Source organism: Macrobrachium rosenbergii, chromosome 9 (genome assembly GCF_040412425.1).
Source record: "Macrobrachium rosenbergii isolate ZJJX-2024 chromosome 9, ASM4041242v1, whole genome shotgun sequence".
In the NCBI taxonomy this organism is placed as follows: domain Eukaryota; kingdom Metazoa; phylum Arthropoda; class Malacostraca; order Decapoda; family Palaemonidae; genus Macrobrachium; species Macrobrachium rosenbergii.
The window spans coordinates 54,946,108-54,967,590 of NC_089749.1; the positions used below are offsets into that span (position 1 = coordinate 54,946,108).

At 38.8% G+C, this 21,483-nt stretch overlaps 1 long non-coding RNA gene across 1 annotated transcript in view; it reads right to left on the reverse strand.

Annotated features, from left to right (window-relative positions):
- LOC136841823 (uncharacterized) overlaps positions 1–18,530 on the reverse strand; it is a 45,551-nt gene extending 27,021 nt beyond the window's left edge. The window contains exon 1 of the long non-coding RNA XR_010854096.1: positions 18,244–18,530. This is a non-coding gene — a long non-coding RNA (uncharacterized lncRNA). The remainder of the gene's footprint in view (positions 1–18,243) is intronic.
- Positions 18,531–21,483: the final 2,953 nt, after the last annotated feature.

Below are 21,483 nucleotides of genomic sequence, written 5' to 3' on the forward strand. Positions count from 1 at the left end.
TTCCTTACCTACTTAATCGAAATCCTACCACACACCTTCAGGGATATACTCTGCAAAGTTATGCCTTAATAATTATCACTTTGATGCACATACAACAGAACAATTGCTCCTCTCATCCATTTTTTTGGAACCTTAAACAGCCTAGTCAATCAATTATTCACAAATTTACCGCCATAAAGCAACTTCTTACATGAATTAAACAAAAGAATTTCAAGCTTTAACAGATTATGTTCAGATTCTGCTCCCCATTGACCAAAATAAAGGGTTGAGCGTATGGCCACCCTCTGGTCTTGCAAGACAACCAAGCATTACCAAAATATGCAAATGATATTAAGAGTCTAGCGAATACAGCACAGACATGAAGAGCCTGGCGGTAAGGCACAGGAAGTCCACTTACAGACTACTACCAAGGCGGTATTTAGCGGCACAACAGGAAGTCCAAGGAAGAGTCAAAGGTTTGCTGTGCAGATGTAATGTACAACAGTGCAAAGCACCGCCTAGTAAAGGGCCATGAGGGCCCTGGGTAGGAAGAAATACCCACCAAATGACAGATGAATCTCAGCTCCTCCTGTGAGATGCGTTAACTTGATTGAACATTTTCATCAGCTACACGCTGATGAGAAAAAGGTTGTAAGTTACATAGAGAAGACTTAATACAACTAAGTACAGCAGAAACAGCTATTATATTAGAAAATACAACCCTTTTAAAACAGATCATTTTCAAAATATCAGGTTTTATTTCTTATTTTGACAATGTGATAAAATGATACATCACTTCTCTTGTAGACTGCTAAGTGAGACTACTTTCAGCCAAAACATTTTGGGAGAAGAACATGTGACATAAAGACTTGTCTTCTCACAACAAAATTCCTCGCTAGGTTAGACTTGGGTCCAAAATTAAAGTTAATGCCTTTCCTCCAGCCACCAACAACCCCTGAACTTTGCCCTTTCATCAGCAGATGCGAGTCCCAGGACAACAAAGTCAGCAAGCCGAACGAGCCATGACTGTTCAAAATCATGATCCACATTCCCATTGACTGTCATTTGATAAGCCAAAACTGAACTAATAAAACCACAGATGAAGGGCGAACCAGCCACCACACAAGGGTACACACAATCATACACATGCATATAATCATGACATCCAGTGGTACTGTAATATGGCAATCTTTCATGAATCAACCCTCTGTCTGGAAACAACCTGGTGATCATACATGTATGTACATCGTGAGTTAGGGACAATGAGGGTTTGCATAATCACATGCATACAGATCATCACAATGCCCAGCAGTATTGTACAGCAGCAACCTGTTGCGCATGAAACTTCTCTCTGCATGCTCACAATCTGGGTAGCAAAACATATGAAGGCAAGAAGGTAACAGGGACTCCTTGTACCTCATAAGAAATATGAACGGGAGGAGTCCGGAAAAGTCTTCATGTCTAAGAGGGAAATGGGAAGACACTGGTTCATGAACACACTCAAGAGGACCCAGTTTTAACACTGCCTACAGCAAACACATCACCCATAGGTGAGCACATGCCACCTCCATCCCCCAACAGGGAAACTGCTCACAAACAAAGCCCCAGCGAAGCACTAGTAGATGGTAGCATTCCATGAATAAGCAAACTGCTGAACCTGGGTCAGCAATGTTGCAGCACACTGGCTGGTCTCCTACCCTCACATGAATAACCTCCCATCCCAATATTCCCATGGACCAGAGGAGGATGAGTAGATGGAAGGGAAAGAGATGTTAGTCCAAGATGAAGGGGCCAAAAAGATTTGGCATTATCTAAGGCAAAGCAGTCCCCTTTGAAACAACCAGTGAACATCTTTCGGTCTTCCTCCACTGCTGCCACACCTCTCCGCTGCAAAGACCAGCCATCACACTCCTTAATGGGCCTACCACCACAGAACAACAAAACTGGTTACATTACACTAAAACCAAGGAAATTAAAACTGGTTACACTGACACCAAGGATGTAGTGGTCAAATGTGGCCAAGGAAGATGTAGTTTTGATGATGGCAGGTGAGTGGGGAGTTCCCCTTATCCATCCACCTACTATCAGCTTGTTACAAGTTTTAACAACCAATACCAGCTCACGCTGAGGAATACTCCTGCATAAAAATCTATGCTCATTGTTCCTTTGGGAACAGCTAATTTTACATTTGTGCCGTATACCAGGTCTAAAAGTAACATTTACCACAAGAAAAAATGTGTACTTTGTCAAACACCTATCAAAAAAGCACTCTGTAAAGAGTTAACGCAGTCAGAAATTTAACAGTTTTAAAGTAATTTGTATTTTTCACAGGTACACAAACCCAAGCCTTTTTTGTTGGAGTATTTCTCAGGAACTGGTTGTGGAAACTCTAAAACAAGGGACTAAACAAAGTGGTTGAGGTGAGATTATAAAAAAAAAGGCTCTGATTTGTATACATTACCTTGTACTGTATACAGCACCTAAGAAAAATAAAGATTTTTATGATAAAATAAATTTTTTAGGTACTTACCCTCCATCATTAGCTTTATCTGCGGCTCCTTGGTGCAGGTTCGACAAGTGTTAAAATTGAAACAATCGTTGAAATGCGAAATGCTCCCAATAGTTACTCCTCCCACCCTTCAGGGGGTGGGGATGAGACAGCAAGTGTTATGGTTGATCAGTCGTCTCTTAATCTCTTAAGAGGCGAGGAGGGAGGGATCTCAATGATGGAGGGTAAGTACCTAAATAGTTGATTTTATCATAAAAATCATTATTTTTGAGGTGAAATTTACCCTCCCTCATTAGCTGACTCCAACACTGTGTGCTGGAGAAGGGCAAGAGATTTCCCTATAACCAAAATATCAGATATTAGAAATATCCTTATTGCTGCTTACCCGAGGCATACGATCCCTTGGCAAGTTCTTGTCAAAGAGGATCTTTGTCAAGTGAGGTCCACCATTGCAAAGAGGTGGAACATGGACCCTGAGTATAGGCATTGGTTGAGATTGTGCAATGCAGAATGGCAGATTTGGCCTCTGTGCCTCAGGCTTGCAGAGTTGATGGGAGCTAAAACCACAACTAAACATGGTCCCTAAAGAGTTACCACCTACCTACCTGAGTTGCTGTGGCATCTCATGCCCAAAACAGCAAAACCAATTTTTTCCTGGAAAAAAGGTGTTCTAGATCAGCTCAGGGTAGCTTTCTCCAATGAAGAGTAATGACTCTATTGCATAAGTCCCAACATTATTCACTCTAATGAACTTCATTTGTCCCCACCTGAGAGAAACAAAGCAATAACAACTAAGCATAATACTGCAGTCAAAACAAAGTAGAGTATGATATTAAGACGTATGAACCCCAATACATAAGATTCCTCACTAACTCAGGATGGGGTCGACAGTGAAAACCTATACCTGTTCATAACACAAAAAGGGAAGACTAGTAGAACTCTCCCCTGCCACAACTATAGGTGCTAGCATATGGCAGTTCCCGCTGGATAAAGACAGCTCTCAAGCAGTTGGATGAGAACACAGTTACACCTCCACTGTGCCTCCTAGACTTAACAGTCTAGAGAGAGGTGCTAAAGAAAACTAATCAATGTAGTTGTTGCTCTGACATTGTGCAGTTTCACCTACAAAAGTGGACAATCCTCTGGAAACAATGCATGGTGTGCTTCCAAGATTAAGGATTAATAAACCTTAATAAAGAAGATTATGGCATCTAAGACCTAGGAACCTAGGTCTTCTCAAACAGTGCAAAATAGGTTTTACACTGCTTCCTAAATGGTCAAGATGGGATGTATAAATCCCTATAGCCCTAACAGGGTATCAAAGAAGCTTCTTTCCCGGAGCAGAGTCTCTAAGGCTGGGATAGAGAACCTTTGGAAGAGCTTTGGTCTTAAAATCATCTTAGCATAAAAGGATGTATTAAAAGAAGTTCTGCTCCAGTATGTGAACACCCTACTAACGAATAAATTGCAGGTAACCAACTTACTCTTCTGGCCGAAGCCACTGCCCCAGAGGGAGTGTTCTATGAAAGAGCCTTGAGAGAAGCCTTGCTCTGGGGTAGAAAGGAGGGCCACTAAGGAGTCATAAGCCAAAGACTAGATTCCATAACAGAAGCTTAAAAGAACCTTCAGCAATCCAGCTGAAAAGCTTGAACAGTTTTGTTTAAATCAGCATGGATTATAGCCTTGATGTAGAAACTGAAACTTTGTCATTACTCAAGAAGTGCAGATCTTTAAACACTGTTAATCTTTTAATGCAGGTGTGCAGACAGGAACTGACTCTGGACCTGCATCATAATCTATACAGCTCCAGGGTTATTGAACAAGAAATTAGTTTACTTTCCTTTTGTCATAGGGAAAGAGTCCCTAGATGACTAATAAAAGTCTCTGGAGCTCAGGAGCTAGACAACAGTTCCATGCTGTTAGTCAAAGCATTTCAATATTTCCTTAAGGCTTCCCCTTCCCTGCCTGACGAGGCAGATTACTATAGAGGTAATGCCTAGGAATTCTACTGAAAAGTGGAAGACTGGGAACCAATGCCTTCCCAACCACCAAAGAACAATAGAAACATAGTGGAGTTCCTGGTAGTCCTCAACCCTAGAGTACCCCCTTAAACAGCGGTAACATTGGGATGGCTTACAGGAATAGGTTTCTCAACCTGAATCCCAACGTCTACTGCCCAGGGTTGAGGGCCCAGAACTGGGGAGACAATGATTCAGCTTAGCAGCAAAAGACATCAAGAAGAGGTTGTCAAACACCCTCCTAAATGCCATGCAACCTATGGGGAAAGATCAATTTCAGGAGAGAACCTGTCCCAGATGACTTAACATGTACACCACATACAGTCAAACAAGAAACAACTGAGACATATGCATCATATTCCTCTCCACTGTCTGGAGGCTAAAGTTCTGATGATGGCTACCAAGGTTTCAAATTTATGCCCCCCTGCCTTCTAATATATGCTAGAGAAGGCATGCCCAAGGAGACAGAAATTACTTAAATCCCTTCTGGCTAGCCAACAACTCCTTGCTGTTAATGAGAAGACTTGTTTCTATTGGCAACCATACAGGCATTGTCCTACTTACAATGGGTTTAGGTTCCAAAACCCTATTGTTTGTTGGAAAAAACGTATCTCGTAATTTAGCCTAGCCTACACTAGGGTATCTAGCATTTAGGTTCCAAAACCCTATTGTTTAAATTAACAATATCTGTAATATAGCCTATACATATACAATAGGTATCTAGCATCATTAATCACATATAGTAGTCTGGTTAAACTATAGATATACTGTAACTTACAATAGTAATTATTAATATCGGCTAATTCCAGAGGTTAAATGCAGATTGACTTATGATAGTCAGTACAAAAAGAAACTGAATAACACAAACAAGAATCAGATGTGTAATGTAAGGGTTACTTCCCAAGATTCGGTCCATCGTCAGCATACTAGAACGGTGTCAGGCTGTTGGTGGTTACGTATAACTAAAAATCAGAAGAGGATGGGGATGATAAAGCAGCAAATTTGAGTTTTAAAGAGTTTACCTTATATAGTCGCATACCCTGCGACTTTTAAAGACCTAATTTTGAAGCTAATTTTAAGGGGGGTCACATCATGCACGCACGAGATTTAAAATTAGCGTATGTAATATTCACATATACAGGCAGTCTCTTGTTTACAACGGGTCTGGCTTACGACATTCCGAGGTTATGACACTTTTCAAATATATTCATCAGAAATTATTTCCCGGTTTACGACATGTTCCAAGGTTACGACGTCATCGTCACGCCCGATCTGACGGAAGAAATATGGCTCCAAAATGGTGGAATAATAAAAATTTTGAGGCTCTTTGATGAAAAACTCAATAAAAATGCAGTTTACATCGCTTTCAATACACCCAAAGCATTAAAAGTCAGGTTTTCTTGGGATTTTTGACGATTTTTGACGATTTTTCGGTTTACGACGATTTTCAGTTTACAACGTGGCATAAAAACGGAACCCCGTTGTAAACCGGGGACTGCCTGTATATTAGTATTGTTATAAAATACAAAATAATGAATGCATCTTTTCCTGGGATCTTTTAAAGTTATACTTTACTTCACTGTATCCAGTAATATTGTATGTATTTTTCATATTACTGTATTATAAAATGCAAACAGAGCAATCAACATTTTGGTTTGAAAATCACCAGATGGAGATTATGAGGTAAATTAATTTCGCCATATTTAACAGAGTTCAGAGCGAATTTTCTTGCTTCTAGTTAGCGTAAATGAATCTAGCTACTCTATTTATTTGGGACAAGTTTATTTTTGTAATACAGTACAAAGTGTTTTTGAGTCGAAATATGACTTAAATACACGTTCTTGTGAACTAAATTTGGTTATTTTTGTTAATAGATGGCGTTGGGGGCATGTTTTTCGTGTAAAAAATCAACAGATTCCATTTACTATTTTCACTTGATTTCATCATACTATGTGCTTTGTGTATTTATCTTTTATCAGTGTGAAAACAGCAGTAAAATGTGTCCTTTCATGCCCAGTAGTTTTGATTAAAATACTTTTCTCTCAATTTTACTTACGGCTGAGTCTGTTAGCATATCAAAGTTTACGGGAGTTTTATCCATGTTGCCAATGCACAATAATTTATAATCACTAGCAGCTTGAACATTGTTTTCTCAGCTTCAGCTACAACTCGCAGCTTAAATTTAGCAGTATATATGTTTCCTTGCCAATCTTTTCTCCATAGCAAATAAGGGTACAATGTAAAAATATATCAGTCCTATTCTACCTAACACCATTTGTTAACATAATATAGTAATTGTTTACTATCGTATGATGGTTGAAATGCAAGCAAAACGGCTGTTGCTATCTGATTCAGTTGTTCTTAGCACAACAGCTGTTTCTCATTCAGTTGTTTATGGCTGTACACATTCACGCAACGAGTATAACGTTACTAACAATGCTTTTATCATTCTCTAACTTTTTCAACTTATATAACTAGAAGATGGGATAAAGAGATGGAGGAAAAAAAGTTAGTCTGTTGTAATTTGGTCTCTCTCACTGCCTGATTGTATGCTGCTGCCTGCGCCCATTGAGCACGAAATTTTAAAATATTTTCAAAATATTGCCGCATTAGTATTAATAGCTAGCTTCATCGCAAATTCGAGTTATCACAAGGTGAATTATCGTAAATCAAGCACTACCTTGAAACGACTGGTTCCCAATAACCACACCCCCATCCTCGTCTGAGGCAATTGCATATACAGTAGTGGGAGGTCTGGGTTCGTGGACTCTAGGGACTCCCTGCAAGAAGCATTGCAATACTAAGGATAACAAGCACTGAAGGAAAGGGACCTGTCCTTGGCTCTATGGCTACAACTCATGGTCTGGCCAAGTGTCTCTCCATGCCAATGCAACTGAAGAGGTAACATCCAAAGTTAAGTACTAGGAATTGGCTTCTCCACAGAAGACAAGTGGCTTAGGCAATACAACCAGCATTAGGGGGCATGCACCCTGTGGAGGAGAATTCTCTCAAGATTAATAACACACTATCTACTCGAGCTTGAGTCGGAAAACTTTGAACGGAATCAATCACCACGCTCAGGTAGGCCACTCTTTGCGTAGGTTCCAGAGATGACCTCTGACCTTTAGTAAGCATAGAGTCTTACGCAGACCCCTGGACTTCACAAAGATAGCCCGTCCTCCAGATACAGAAGTAACTTTACTCATAATAAGAAAACATATTACATGAAGGGGATATTACCCCAGCAAATACTTGGGGCAAGGAACTGAGACCAGAACAAAGAGCTCAACACTGATATCTCTTTCTAGCAGATAGCCAGGGAGACAAGAGAAAGGACTTTCAAAAAGGAGAATCTCTAGCCAAACATTCCCAATGAGTCAAGTCTCCCAAGTAAAGAAACAGTTAATTTGAAGAAGGTCTGATAAATTTGTCTAAGCACAACTGAACTAACTCCTTAAAAATGAGGGGATAAACTAAATGTTCCCCTTCCTGAAAAGGAAGCAAAGGAGAATGCTGTCAGGAAGAGCAAGGGCAAATGTAGCCCTAAAAATAAATGGTCTCCTAATCCAGCTGACACAGAATTCAAGTCAAAAGCTCTCTCACTAATAGGACTCACAGACTCCTTGCACAGACTCGCTGAAGTGTCATGTGGACTCACCGAAGCATTGGACTTGCTAACACAAATGCGGAGTTGCAGACAAAAGTGCAGACTCCCAGACAACCGTTTGGACTCGCTGCAAGTCATTCGAACTTGAAACCATCCGGGAGGACTCGCAAACAACCGTGCAGACTCGCTGACAACTGTGAGGACTCACTGCCAGCCATGCAAACTCCCAAGGACTTGCAGATAACCGCTCAGACTCGCCGAGGACTTGCAGATCAGACTTGTTCAGACTCCCAGACACCTGTATGAACTCTCGCCGTTTGCGGAAACTCACGGACTAACAGCCGAAAGCCAAAATCTGGCACACTCAGCCTAAGTTTGAAAACCACAAAAGAATGGGAACTGACATAACAGTGGCTGAGCCAAACCAAACTTGGACCACTGCTGATAAAATACCACGAACGCTGACACTGATAGCTAACTACAGGCTCAGGACTGTTAGTGATGGATGCAAATGCTGCGCCTTGCACCCTATCAGGAGCAAAGCCTTGCGCTAGCAAGTTCGGCGCCTTGCATGCTGGCAGCACTCACAACAGATCGCAATCTGTTATCTAGCTCAGATGAATCACTAGAATAGCCATGGGACAAAGGGGTCAAACACAAGATCTAGACCTATAATTACTGTCCTGTGTGACTGGGATCTAACTCTGTCCATAGAGGACTAAAAGCAAAGGCAGGAGACAGAGGACACAGTCCTTAAACATCCTGGGATGTTAGTCCTCGTCTGGAAACACCTGGGACTACCAGACCTGTCGGCATGTGGAGCCGCTGGGACAGGACAAGGCTGCATCTGCAGAATGGCCAAAGGAATGTGGGGACATGTCCCTGCCAATGCACTGGGAACATATGGAGCAAACAAATCAAATGGTTACAATTCAATCTAGATTTAACCGACTCAATCTAACTGCATTAAATCTAGCCTAGGTTGTCAGAATCGTAAATCACCTCTCGATGATCCATGCAAGTTTGTGCGCGTACGTCAATTACTCCATACACACGTCAATTACAAAACTTGCAATGATCATGAAGGTTGTCAGAATCATAATCACCTCTCGATGATCCATGCAAGTTTGTGCTTATGTACATCAATTACTCAATACGTACATCAATTACTCAATCTGGTCTTGTAACTTACCTAATCCATCATTGCCAAGGAAAACAAACACAAATGTTAGAGCACTTGTAAACACACCTGGCCGATTTCACCTACAAGAGACGAGTGATCAACCATAACACTCACTGTCTTACCCCTACCCCCTAAAGGGTTGAAGCAACTGTGGGAGCATTTAGCTTGTAAACAATTGTTTCAATTTTAACACTTGTCAAGACTGCATCAAATAGTCGCAGATAAAGCTAATGATGGAGGGTAAGTTTCACCTCAAAAATTAAAATTTTTATAATAAAATTGCAGTAATTATTTGGATACTTGCCAATTGTTAAATTAGCTTACATCTTCACACCATAAGTTGCAATGAGCATTCAAAATTAACAAAAGAATAATGCTTGGCTGACCTGGATGGATTGTCTATAACCATCTGGATTCCCATTCAAAATAAACACAAGAACAATGCTTGACAGACCTGGATAAACTATTTATAATTGCCCGTTTCCCACCCGGTGGCGGTGGAATGGTTTACATTCTTGTCAGAATTCTTTGTGACCATCCAATAAGATGTAGGGAGTCTGGGTGGGTTTCCACTTTAACAGCTGGTAAATATCCAATTAATTCATTTTATTGCAAACATTTTCATTATTTATGATGAATCTAGCCTACTGTTAAAGTTAGCTGACTACCACAGAGAACCAGAATGGTGGATTGGTGCAACCAGAGAAACATCCATTCAGCCAAGCATTTTCAAAATGGAAAAAAGCCTCTAAACATTCTTATCTGCAGTGTGGTCCTTCCTGGTAAGTACTACTGCCAGATGGTAAATGCAAAACAGGGTAAAAATCCCTCACAACAAGACTTGTCAGAGGATCCTTACAGGCAAAAAAAGGATTCTTATCTTGTTGAGTACTAGTGACTCCCCGACAGAGTCAAAAGTCCACATTCAACATTCCAAAACTAAAGACAACTACCTTCAGATATGAAGGTACACTCCTATACACCAATGTATACCTTCACACTCCCAACTAACTACCAGGATTTCCTAACAAACTAACACTAGGACAAAAAGGAAAATTAATCTTGCACTGGGACCTGACATTCAAATGTTTCCTTTGGCTTGGGAACCTCATCAACTGAAAACCTGGAGTTTCATGCCTCCTCCTGTGCTTTCAGAATAGAATAGAGTCTATACAATTTAGGCCAAAGACCAAGTGCTGGAACCTATGAGATCATTCAGCGCTGAAACGGAAATTGACAGTAAAAAGATTTGCAAGATGTAATATGATGAAAACCTCACAGTTGGACTATGAATCAATTGTTAGGAGAGGGTTGAGAAAGTAAGATGGAAGAAGGAGAATATGAAAAGAGATACAGCAAAAGGAATGAAAGGGGCTGCAGCTAGGGCCCAAAGGGATACTGCAAAGAACCTTAAGTAATGCCTACAGCGCACCACATTAGGTGCACTGATGGCATCATCCCCCAAGGAAGTAACCAAGATTGGTTTTGTGGACTCAAGGCCACTCCTAACACTGAACACAGAAGGTGTGGTTGCCCAAGAAAAGCTTGGCTGTGGTTCCCTTATTTCCTTCCTGGATCTAAGGGAGACCACATGGCATATCAAGGTCCTGGCTATCAGAACATGTCGTTTCCACCAGCGCCTCAATTTACCTCTTCAAAAAGCGTAAATACGAAGCAAAAATTTATTCCTTCCTCTGAGCATGAAACTCCCTGCCAAAAACTGTAATTATGCGTTTTTGTCAGCAGCAGGAAAGTCGACTTGATGCTGGATAGCAAGGAACCCTCTGATCTGCAAATCAAACTGTTAATCTGGTCCAAGAAACCACACACAAAAAAACCACCACAGCAGCTGTAACACTAGCCTCACTTCCTAGGTGAACCCTTGAATACGCTCTACTTATGAAATGGGGCTTGACAAAGAGGCAGTGGTTGCTTTCCCAAGATCATTTAACTCACAAACAACCAAACAATCTCCTTTCCAATAACTGGTTCTGAGACAAGAAAACCACAGATTCTAACAGACACAAAAAAGTTAACCTTCCAAAAACAGGCTAAAACTCCAGTCTGCCATGGTGAGCACTCTCAGACCACGGACTCAAACATTCAAACCAAGAGGCACTGATCACCGAATATACTGGAATAATGATTTAAGGTAGACTGGTAACTGCTCATTATCCTGGTCCACAATCTCATGATTTCATATAAAAATGTCCAGAGGTTGACTCAAAAAACCTGCCAAAAATGTGGTCCACTTTACAGTAGAATTTTACAGCTGTAACCTAATGTGTTCTGATCCACTTATTTAAATGACCTTAACTGCACATGCCACATCAACAATCAAAACATGATCAAAAAGTGTTCAATACTAGTACTGTACCTGTAAGAGCCTCCTGTCTTTCCAACTGAATGTTCGTCAATCGTCATCCATCTGAGACAAAGCAAGTGTCCGTTTTCAGATTCTAACAGATTCCCATACAAAAGCAGAATTGTCTTGTTTTATTCAATCCACCACTTGCAAACAATCAGAATCTTCTATCAAACTCCAGTCTGACCCAAATGCCGACCAAGATGACACTCTCAGACCAGGACTCCGCCGTTCTGAGTTCTCAAGAAGCGACCCTCTGAGATGACCCACCCACCACCGAGCCCTGAACTCCTGGAAATAGCCGCCCCGCACTCGTACTGATTTAAGGACTAGCCACGTCATCCTTCACTGCCCCCTCTAAGCTGGCTCATTATCAGCCCTGGATCATCCACGTCACCCTTCAACCTGCTCCCATCCTCCTAGAGCTCCTGCTGGAGGTTCAGCCTCCTAAAAAGCCTCGAGCCAAAAATGTCAGCAAGTCCATCGATTTACAGTACGAATTCTTCCAAACAATCAGACGTTACCCACAATGAGCCTGACGCCATCTCTTCCAAACACTTCGTGTGTTCATCAATCATCAATCGGGGAGCGTCTCGTTTTTCTTTCTCTAATGGAACGCGATGTCAACCATACAATATTTCCGGTTTCTTAACCATTGTTGTCTTGTTTTCTGTACAATCACCATCACTGCATTGCCACATCAAGCATTCTAATCAAAACTCTTCTGTATCAAACTGTATGTTTGTTTCTGTTTTGAAGATGCCAAACGTCTCTCCATTTCACATATATTATGCTACTGCATTGTATTCAGTAATCTGTCTTGAATCCATGCAATTGGCCATATGTAGAATTTCCTGGCCTTTCCATTGATATATGTTTCATCACTGTATGTTAACCATGTCTATCAACATCTGTTTGTCTGCTGACAAACACAGATGTCAGTCTGTACCTCTGTTTTTACCTGTCTGTGTGTAGACACTACCCTCCGCGTCTATAACATCTTCAAAGATTCTGTACATTTATCTCAGTAAGGAACTACCAATAAACCAGTTAACACCCAGCCAGTATGTCACTCAATCCCCAGTCCTTACATACCCACACCTTACCCTTTATACTGTCCCTCCAACCATGCATTGTGCTTCTTACTCAGTCAAAGTATAGTCTTCTTATGTGGAGTATCTCCTGCACAATACTGTGCACTCGATTTCTTCATTTAAAAGAAGCCTTCATAAACCCTTATAATAGTCTAGAGCAGGAAAGAAGCAAAACTGGTAATGTGAGCAAGCCCAAGAGGGCATGAGATGTGCTTCCTCTATTGGAAAAGGAGACAGTCCTACATATAACTGAAATAAAAACATTATATGCCGAAATCACTAGGTAACAAGAACACAGAGTTCATTCATGAAATTTATAAACACAAAGAAAGCATAGGTAAAAATATTGCTACTGTGCCTACATGTGCAGAAGTTAGTTCCCACTACAGGATAATGTTGCTGAAAATGGAAAAAGCTCTAAGTGTAAGGAGGAGACATGAAAGAGAGAGAAAAAAAGTTCCTTTCACTGCCAACATTGTGCAATAGAAACCCTCAAGTCTCTACAACCAATTTAGTGAAAAACCTAATATTACAGAGGGAATGAAGCCATTCAGTCAATAGGGGATGGTTAAATGGAACCAAGCATCAGTTTAACCTAAAGGATGTTAAAAATTACTGGAAAATCAGCATCTGCAGATGAAGAGGCTACTATTGTTCTCGCCACGAGTTCAAAGAAAAATTAAGAGGCTACAATCCAAGGCAAGTTTTCAACTGTGATGAAAGTGGACTGACTATTCTGGAAGAAAATGCCTAGCAGGGCTTGTATCCACCAAACTGCAGACCAGGTACCAGGCTTTGAAGCATGGAAAGATAGTCCAACTCTGGTTCTGTGTAGCAACGTGGTGGTCACATGATTAAGCCTGGCATTTACTGGAACAAAAGATCCCTGCACAATGAAGGACAAAAACTAGAAGCCTCTTCTTGAATACTGGCAACACAATAACAAGACATGGATCACTGCAAAGGTTTTTACACAAGTCTTTCCATGAGTGCTTTATTCCAGAAGTAACAACCTATTTACAGGAGGAAGGTCTGTCTTTTACAGTTTATCAAGAATAGATAATGCTCCTAGTCATTCTCAATCCATTATCGTTTCTGTCTCCAAACAAAATCTTGTTTCTTATGCCTCCCAGATAAGGTATCATTCAGTGTCAAGGCCACAACACTAAGCAGGCCTTTGACATGATGTGAGCAGCTATTGATGCCAATCCTGACATGAACATTATGGAAATCATACCTTTGCCATAAATCATGGATACACCTTTGCCAAGGTTATAATTTTCACATGAGGAGCAATGGATAAACTTGAAACCACAAACTGTGAATGCATATTGGAAGCAATGCTGTGAATGACTTCAGAGGCTTCCTGGGTGTTAACACTGATATGCAGAGGATCATCAAACTGCCAATACAAGCTGGTGGTGATGGAATATGGGACATGATTAATGGATATAGACTTGATGAACGAGGAGTTGGAAGAGCTACTAAAGTCATCTACATTGGAGGAAACAACAAAAAACATTGCTAGATACATCATTCCCAGTCCAGCCTAATGGAATTGGATTGGAATATAAAATTTAGGTCATAGGCCAATTGCTGGGACCTATGAGGTCATTCAACGTGAAAGGGAAACTGCAAGTAAATAGGTTTTAAACTTGTAACAGAAGGAAAACCTTGCAGTTGCGCTATGAAACAATTGTTAGGAAGAGAGTGGAAAGTAAGATGGAAGAAAGATAATATAAATGGAAGTACAGTAACAGGAATGAAAGGGGTTGCAGCTAAGGGCTGAAGGGATGCTGCAAGGAACCTTAAGAAATACCAACAGTGCACTGCATGAGGTGCACTGATGGCACAGCCCCCTTAGATATCCAACTAATGCGTATTTTCCAGTACTTAAATCATCATAAATTGTTCATTTACATTAGTTGTAAAAATTTTTCCTCGTTTACTTTATAAGAAATATCTATATTTTATAATTATTCCTCAACATGTGCAGTATGACCAATAATGAGCATCACAATACGTATTGGGAATAATATGGGTATAAACAGGTTGTATAATCAGTGTGTGTATAGTACTCTGTTATGAAAGGTGTTTGATACTATCTGCTCAGGGTCTTGGAACATTCTACCCACGGATATGAGTCACGAATTATCCAAAACCAACCTTGAAGAGATAGATAAGCACTAACGTGCAGTATTGTCCACATGCACAATGGGAGTGTTGGGTTGAGCCAGGAACACCCCAAGTGTATGCATGATCATGTGCATGCAGTTCTCGATACAGTACTCAGAGGTATCATACAATGATGGCCTCTTGTACATACATAAACCTTCTGTTGTACACACATTCTAGGGATTTTAGATATGTGCAATGGGAGTTCTTGATGAACCAAGCACACCCAAGCAATCACATGAAAATGCATACACAGTAGAGGATGACTCATGCACAGAATGAAGATCAAACAGTAGCTACCACCTATCCTGTGGGGTTTCCAATGACTGACAATAGCTGAAATGGTAGACGCTAAGGGAGATCGAACACGGACACTATAGTAGTACACACACACATCTCCAAGGTTCAAGGTAAACCACAAAGCTTTCAAAGATCATCGCAATACCCATATGCTTATGCATGATCCCAAGACTGTCCACGCACCTAGTGAGAAGTTTGTGCCAACTTTACCACACATTTCATGAGAAGCACAGGTGTAAAAGTCACATGCAATCTTCCTGTCTAAGAGACATGAGATGACCTGGGGTACAAATCATACTAGAGAACCTCAGCATCAACCCTGCCTTTGGTATACAACACTTTTAGGTGAAAAAGCACTGTTGCTGCCCCTAGAAGAAGAAAGGCACTCACTCAAAGTCTGGCAGGACTCTGATTGCGCAGGGTTCAAGGATACTTCTTACTGCACGAAGAAGAGGAGATACAAGACCAGGAGGAGGAAGAGGAGGACCTTGACAAGGAGGAGGAAAGGAAAAAGAAAAGCGCCTGAACTTCTTCCCTTACTTCCTGTGTCTTACCCTCCTTTGCAGGATGAGCAGCCATATCCTTCATGCAACTAGTCTCTCAACAGGGTTAAGCTCCTTAGAGGGAGCAACAACAGTAGCCAGAGAGTAGACATGGTAAGGGTGGCAGAGGCAAAGCACATGAATGCACAGGGGTTTTGCCTGGGGAGAGCCAAGCACATGCACAGGCTCTCCACAGGACAAGAGCACATGAAGGTCATTCACCTTCCTGCATGTAACCTTCTCTCACCCAAGAATGCTGTGTACACATGGAAGGATCAGAGGTAGACTGCTAACTGAAGTCTTCCCTAGTGACGACACTGGCAACAATTTTAGCCTTTTTCCTCATCTGTATAAACCTTTTCTAATATATATATATATATATATATATATATATATATATATATATATATATATATATATATATATATATATATATATATATATATATATATATATATATATATATATATACTATATATATATATATATATATATATATATATATATATATATATATATATATATCAGAAATATATATCCAATTCACTCTACTCAGAGTAATATATTTTTCATATACGAAGGGATTTTTAGTGATATAAGTCCATCGTATATATATACTGGTTGGCGTGTATATATATATATATTATCATATATATAAAATATATTACTTAGTGAATTGATATGTGTATATGATTGTATATGAATCACGGTGATGTGATAAATAGTCATATATATATATATATATATATATATATATATATATATATATATATATATATATATATATATATATATATATATATATATATATATATATATATATATATATATATATATATATATATATATATATATATATATACTGTATATATATATATATATATATATATATATATATATATATATATATATATATATATATATATATATATATATATATATATATATATATATATATATATATATATATATATATATATATATATATATATATATATATATATATATATATATATATATATATATATATATATATATATATATATATATATATATATATATATATATATATATATATATATATATATATATATATACTATATATATATATATATATATATATATATATATATATATATATATATATATATACTGTATATATATATATATATATATATATATATATATATATATATATATATATATAATATATATATATATATATATATATATATCTATATATATAGATAGATAGATAGATAGATGAGAGAGAGTGTGTGTCTTACACCATTTAATTCAACATTTCAACTAGAAATGAAGACACCTTCAAATGGTTAAGGCATGTTGGAGGGAAAACAAAGAAATGCACATGTTTTGTCCTATTCATTCACTAACAGATGACACAAGAATTCCATTTAACAATTGCCATATCACCTATGTTGTCACAAAAAATGGCTAAGCCTTCAATGAGTTTAGAAATATTATCAAACTGCAAATTCAGCAAGTGACAGGCTGTCACCAGTGACACCTTGGAGGGGGGGAGGTTGACCTAGCCTAGTATCTTACGGGTCAGGCTCCTTAATTCATATTTTAATAAAATACTCATACTCTGAAGACCCGTTAATACTGGTTAGGGGTCATTACGATAATGGAGGGTATAATGACATTTTAGGTTAGGTTAAGTTGAGGGTCAAGGAGGACTCGGACCCAAGTGTCAGGTGGGCCACAGTACTACGTTAGGTTAGGTTGGATTGGGTTACATCCCTTTATTTTACTCTATTATTTTATGGCCCTCGAGGTCATGAGAGGATCCCTGTGACTGCCTTTGACACATTTTTGCAGGCGTTTAAAAACTGGTTTATGTGACTGTTACCGATTAAACACATGTAGCCTACTAATAATTCTTCCAAATGCCTACCTCGTGATTTAGGCCTATGCCTGTAGCCTACAGGCCATGTATAATTCTTGCTGGTGCAAATCACTTGTTTTTGCCTTTCCCCCAACCTACCCTACGTCCACTGTTGTTGAAAGCAACAACCTATGCTGAAAATCAAGTTATAATTTGATCCGTAAATGGGTAAATTATTCAGTTACCTCTCACGCTCATTGCTCTAAGGAAAGCAAAATTGCAATCATTCAACCCTTCGCGATGGTGAATTCTAGGCGGGCGAAAGCTTAAAGCATTAAATTTTGGGCTAACCATCACATTTCACGTCATACTAAATCATAATATCAATAAACAACGAAATAACCCTCATAAATAGACCTACATTCAAGTTTACCCGTGTGTCATAGGCCTAGGCCTAGTATTCACCCTGACAGCTGAAAGTTAAGAAAACATGACACTATCCTAATCATCAATCACTACACATCACTCTCGAATAATGAAATTTCAATGTAGTAGCCTAACCAGTACTCTGAACGGCGAAATGGTAATTATTCACATACAAATTAACATAAAAGGGCCTTACCTGTGAGCCTAGACCTGTATAATTTAATTGTCCGGTCGACACGGCGTCCCACTGTGGAGTTTAACATACTCTAACCTTTGGTACCGTAGTAACAATGGAAAATTATTTCGTATAGCGAATAAAGTGTGGCGAAAATTCGCTTATAATGTATTCACTTAGGAAACGATTAACAGAGAAACGACGCAGACTTAGGTACGGCAAGGATACCTGTCAAGCAAAACAGTATCGTCGAGCGTTGTTAACTACGCCATATGTTACGTGTTGACATGATTGTTATTGGATCAAGCAAAATGTTATTTCTCAGATTTTACGACTATATCTGAAAATGGAAAAAAAAGACAGTGAAAAGAAAAGAGAGTAAAATTAGAGGGTACAGATTTACTTTTAAGCTTGTTCTGTAAGCCAGTCACTGGCTCAGGTTTTTAAGCAACTATCTGTTTTGTTGTGATGTATATTTTGCAAGTTACACATTTGTTTTAAGGTAACGCAGGCCGGTATTTAACTAATAGACATAATTCATATTTTGTATTAACCGTGTTCTGAAAACGAAAACAAAAAGCGTGTTTTTCTGTACAATTAATGCATATACAAACTACACTGAGATGTGTCAGAAATCAAGTAGAGTCGTGGCTCAGTAAAAACCAGACTGATTTTAAAGGTAACAGATATGAGGGTGAGTTCTCTTCCGACTTTTACGTAGTACAGTTTTCCAAGTCATCTTCTTTACATATAAAAACCCATGAAAATGACAATTGTTACAACGGACATAGAAGTTATTTAGCGTTTTTTACTCACCTTCCTCAAACCATGATAATCCTAATGAGGCCTCCACAGGGAGTGCCTTTCTCTTTTAATATTTCCTCAAATAGATTATTCAAGTCACTAGGCTGTATTGTGGTTAAATAAGTTGATTATAGAGATTTGTACACCAGCTCATAGTCCAGTCTTGGTCATCGATAACCTGGTTGTTGCATAATGACATCTCAAGTATTTGAAGGCGCTGTGACTTTGCTGTGACTCATTGTTCGTCCGAAATCGGAGACAAGGACCAGAGCACTTGTAAGATTTCAAACAAAATCCCATCTCTGGAAAAATACAATTCATGATTAGACGACAAATACATTAACTATATGGACCCTTTATCTAAAGCTACTTAGTCCTTCCAATAATCCTGTAAAAATGCCAGTCTGTGTGTGTGTGTTTGTGAATGTGTGTGTGAAAATGTCATAAGAAAATTATTTTTTTGAGAACGAATAATCTGAATATCTTTAATAATGCTATGATATGAAGTAGTTTGTTACTTATCCCACAAAATTATTTTGAAAGACGAATGCTGCCTACAGCAGACGGACTGAAAAAAAGCAAAACGCGAAAATTTTTTGATGGTTGAGCAGAGACAATGACCAAGCGAATATCGTCAACTCGAGCTAAGCATTCTTGACGCACCCTTCTAGACCCTATTAATCAAAATATGAGAATTCCACGAGAGGCGCTATTATCACTCTTAATCCTATTTGGTGACGTAAATAGTGAAAGCTATTTCACAGACAATGGACTTATCAGTTAATTGAGATTTCTGTTCTAATCTGTAATCCAGTCTTAGCTATAGATTTCCTTACAACTGTATAAGGTGTTCTTTTACCCTTTGTCATGAAAGCTGTCCTGATCTAAACCAACCAATTCCACTATCGTTGATAATCAGTCCCTTAGGTATATAGCGACAACTTTTTGGTCCATCTTATCTATAAATGAATAAAATTTCTCCAAAGTGGCACTGAGAATGGAAAAAGAGTTAAAGTTAAGAATTCTATCAAAATTGAGCTTGACTAGATGTATGTGATTTAACCGTAGCGAAGTTCAAAAAGAAGACAGTAGTTTGAAGAACTGGGGCGCCAAACTTTTATTGAAAGGGCTGAACTAAATGATTCTTCCAAAAAAATGTATGTGCAGGAATCTAGAATTGGGGAAATGAGATCACTAAACCTAGAGATCAGTTCACCCTTAATTCCTTCAGGAATTATACAGAAATGGCCTTTTCACTAGAAGAGGGGATTATAGACCAATTAGGCTGGGAGACAACTCTTGAATCACTAAGGTTAACCACAGAAACATGAGCAGTTGGTGGCTCAAATCATTGCACATCAAAGCAAAGAGTTCTCCACAAGGGAAAATGAAGTTAGCTTGTAAGCCTAGTGAGTCCATACGACACTGGAAGGCACAAGGAGTGAAGGGAATAGACGTAGTGATAGGTAAACAGTCGTCCAAATTCTTTCACTGGGCCATTCCATACAAAATTCAAAGTTCAAGTGAGCCACTTTGGTCTATAATGAAACACTTTAGGCGGTAGAGATTGGAGTTGACATGATCATTTGTAGTTGTGAATGAAACTGTTATAATTTACCGTGCTTTATGTTGTACCGTGTTGTTTAAAGCACATCAGTATTCATCACTACTGTGCATATAATCAGTATATATTCTGTAAGACATCTGTTTAATTTTTAAAGCATATTTACATGTAGGCTAATTTAAATTAGAATCGGATCATCTTTAAAAATCAGTGGTGATAGATTGGAGACCACAGTTGAAGAAAAATTAAATTTCTAATGTAGAGAACTTCAGCATGTGACTGGAAGGACAACAAAGAATTCAGGTAACTTAAGGATAAGTAAGTAGTTGGAATATGGCCACAATAGCAAAGGAAGGAAATGGTCAGCAGAAGTAAGATTTTGAGGGTCGATTCAAGATCCATAAGTCTATAATTCATCCAATATCACAATGATTACCTAAAAGGTACTAATTCACTGCCAAAATCAGCTGAGGAGTAAAGGGTTTTAAAAGAGAGGGCCTAGATTACTTTCCTTCCAGGAAATCAACCCTAGACCCTCTCACTGATAAGTGTCATAATCGTGTCTCTGATTTATGCAAATATATATTTGAATCAGCAGCAAAGGTGCTTTCCGGCCCTTTACATTGAACAATTGATTGAACTTTATACTATTTCGCTGGACATACTACGGTATTCTCTTATCCTTTCTCTTGTTGGAAGTATGTTGCATCTAGTGATTAAACGTTGTTGCCATTTATCTTCACATTCCGTATAACATTAAATCGCCAATACATCAATTCATGGGAAAACATGGTGATAAAGTGAGTGCGCATATTAGAAAGTCAGCAAGAATCACAACAAGGTTCCTCAAAAATAGATCTGCTTAAGCTAACATCGCTCCTAATTTATTGCAT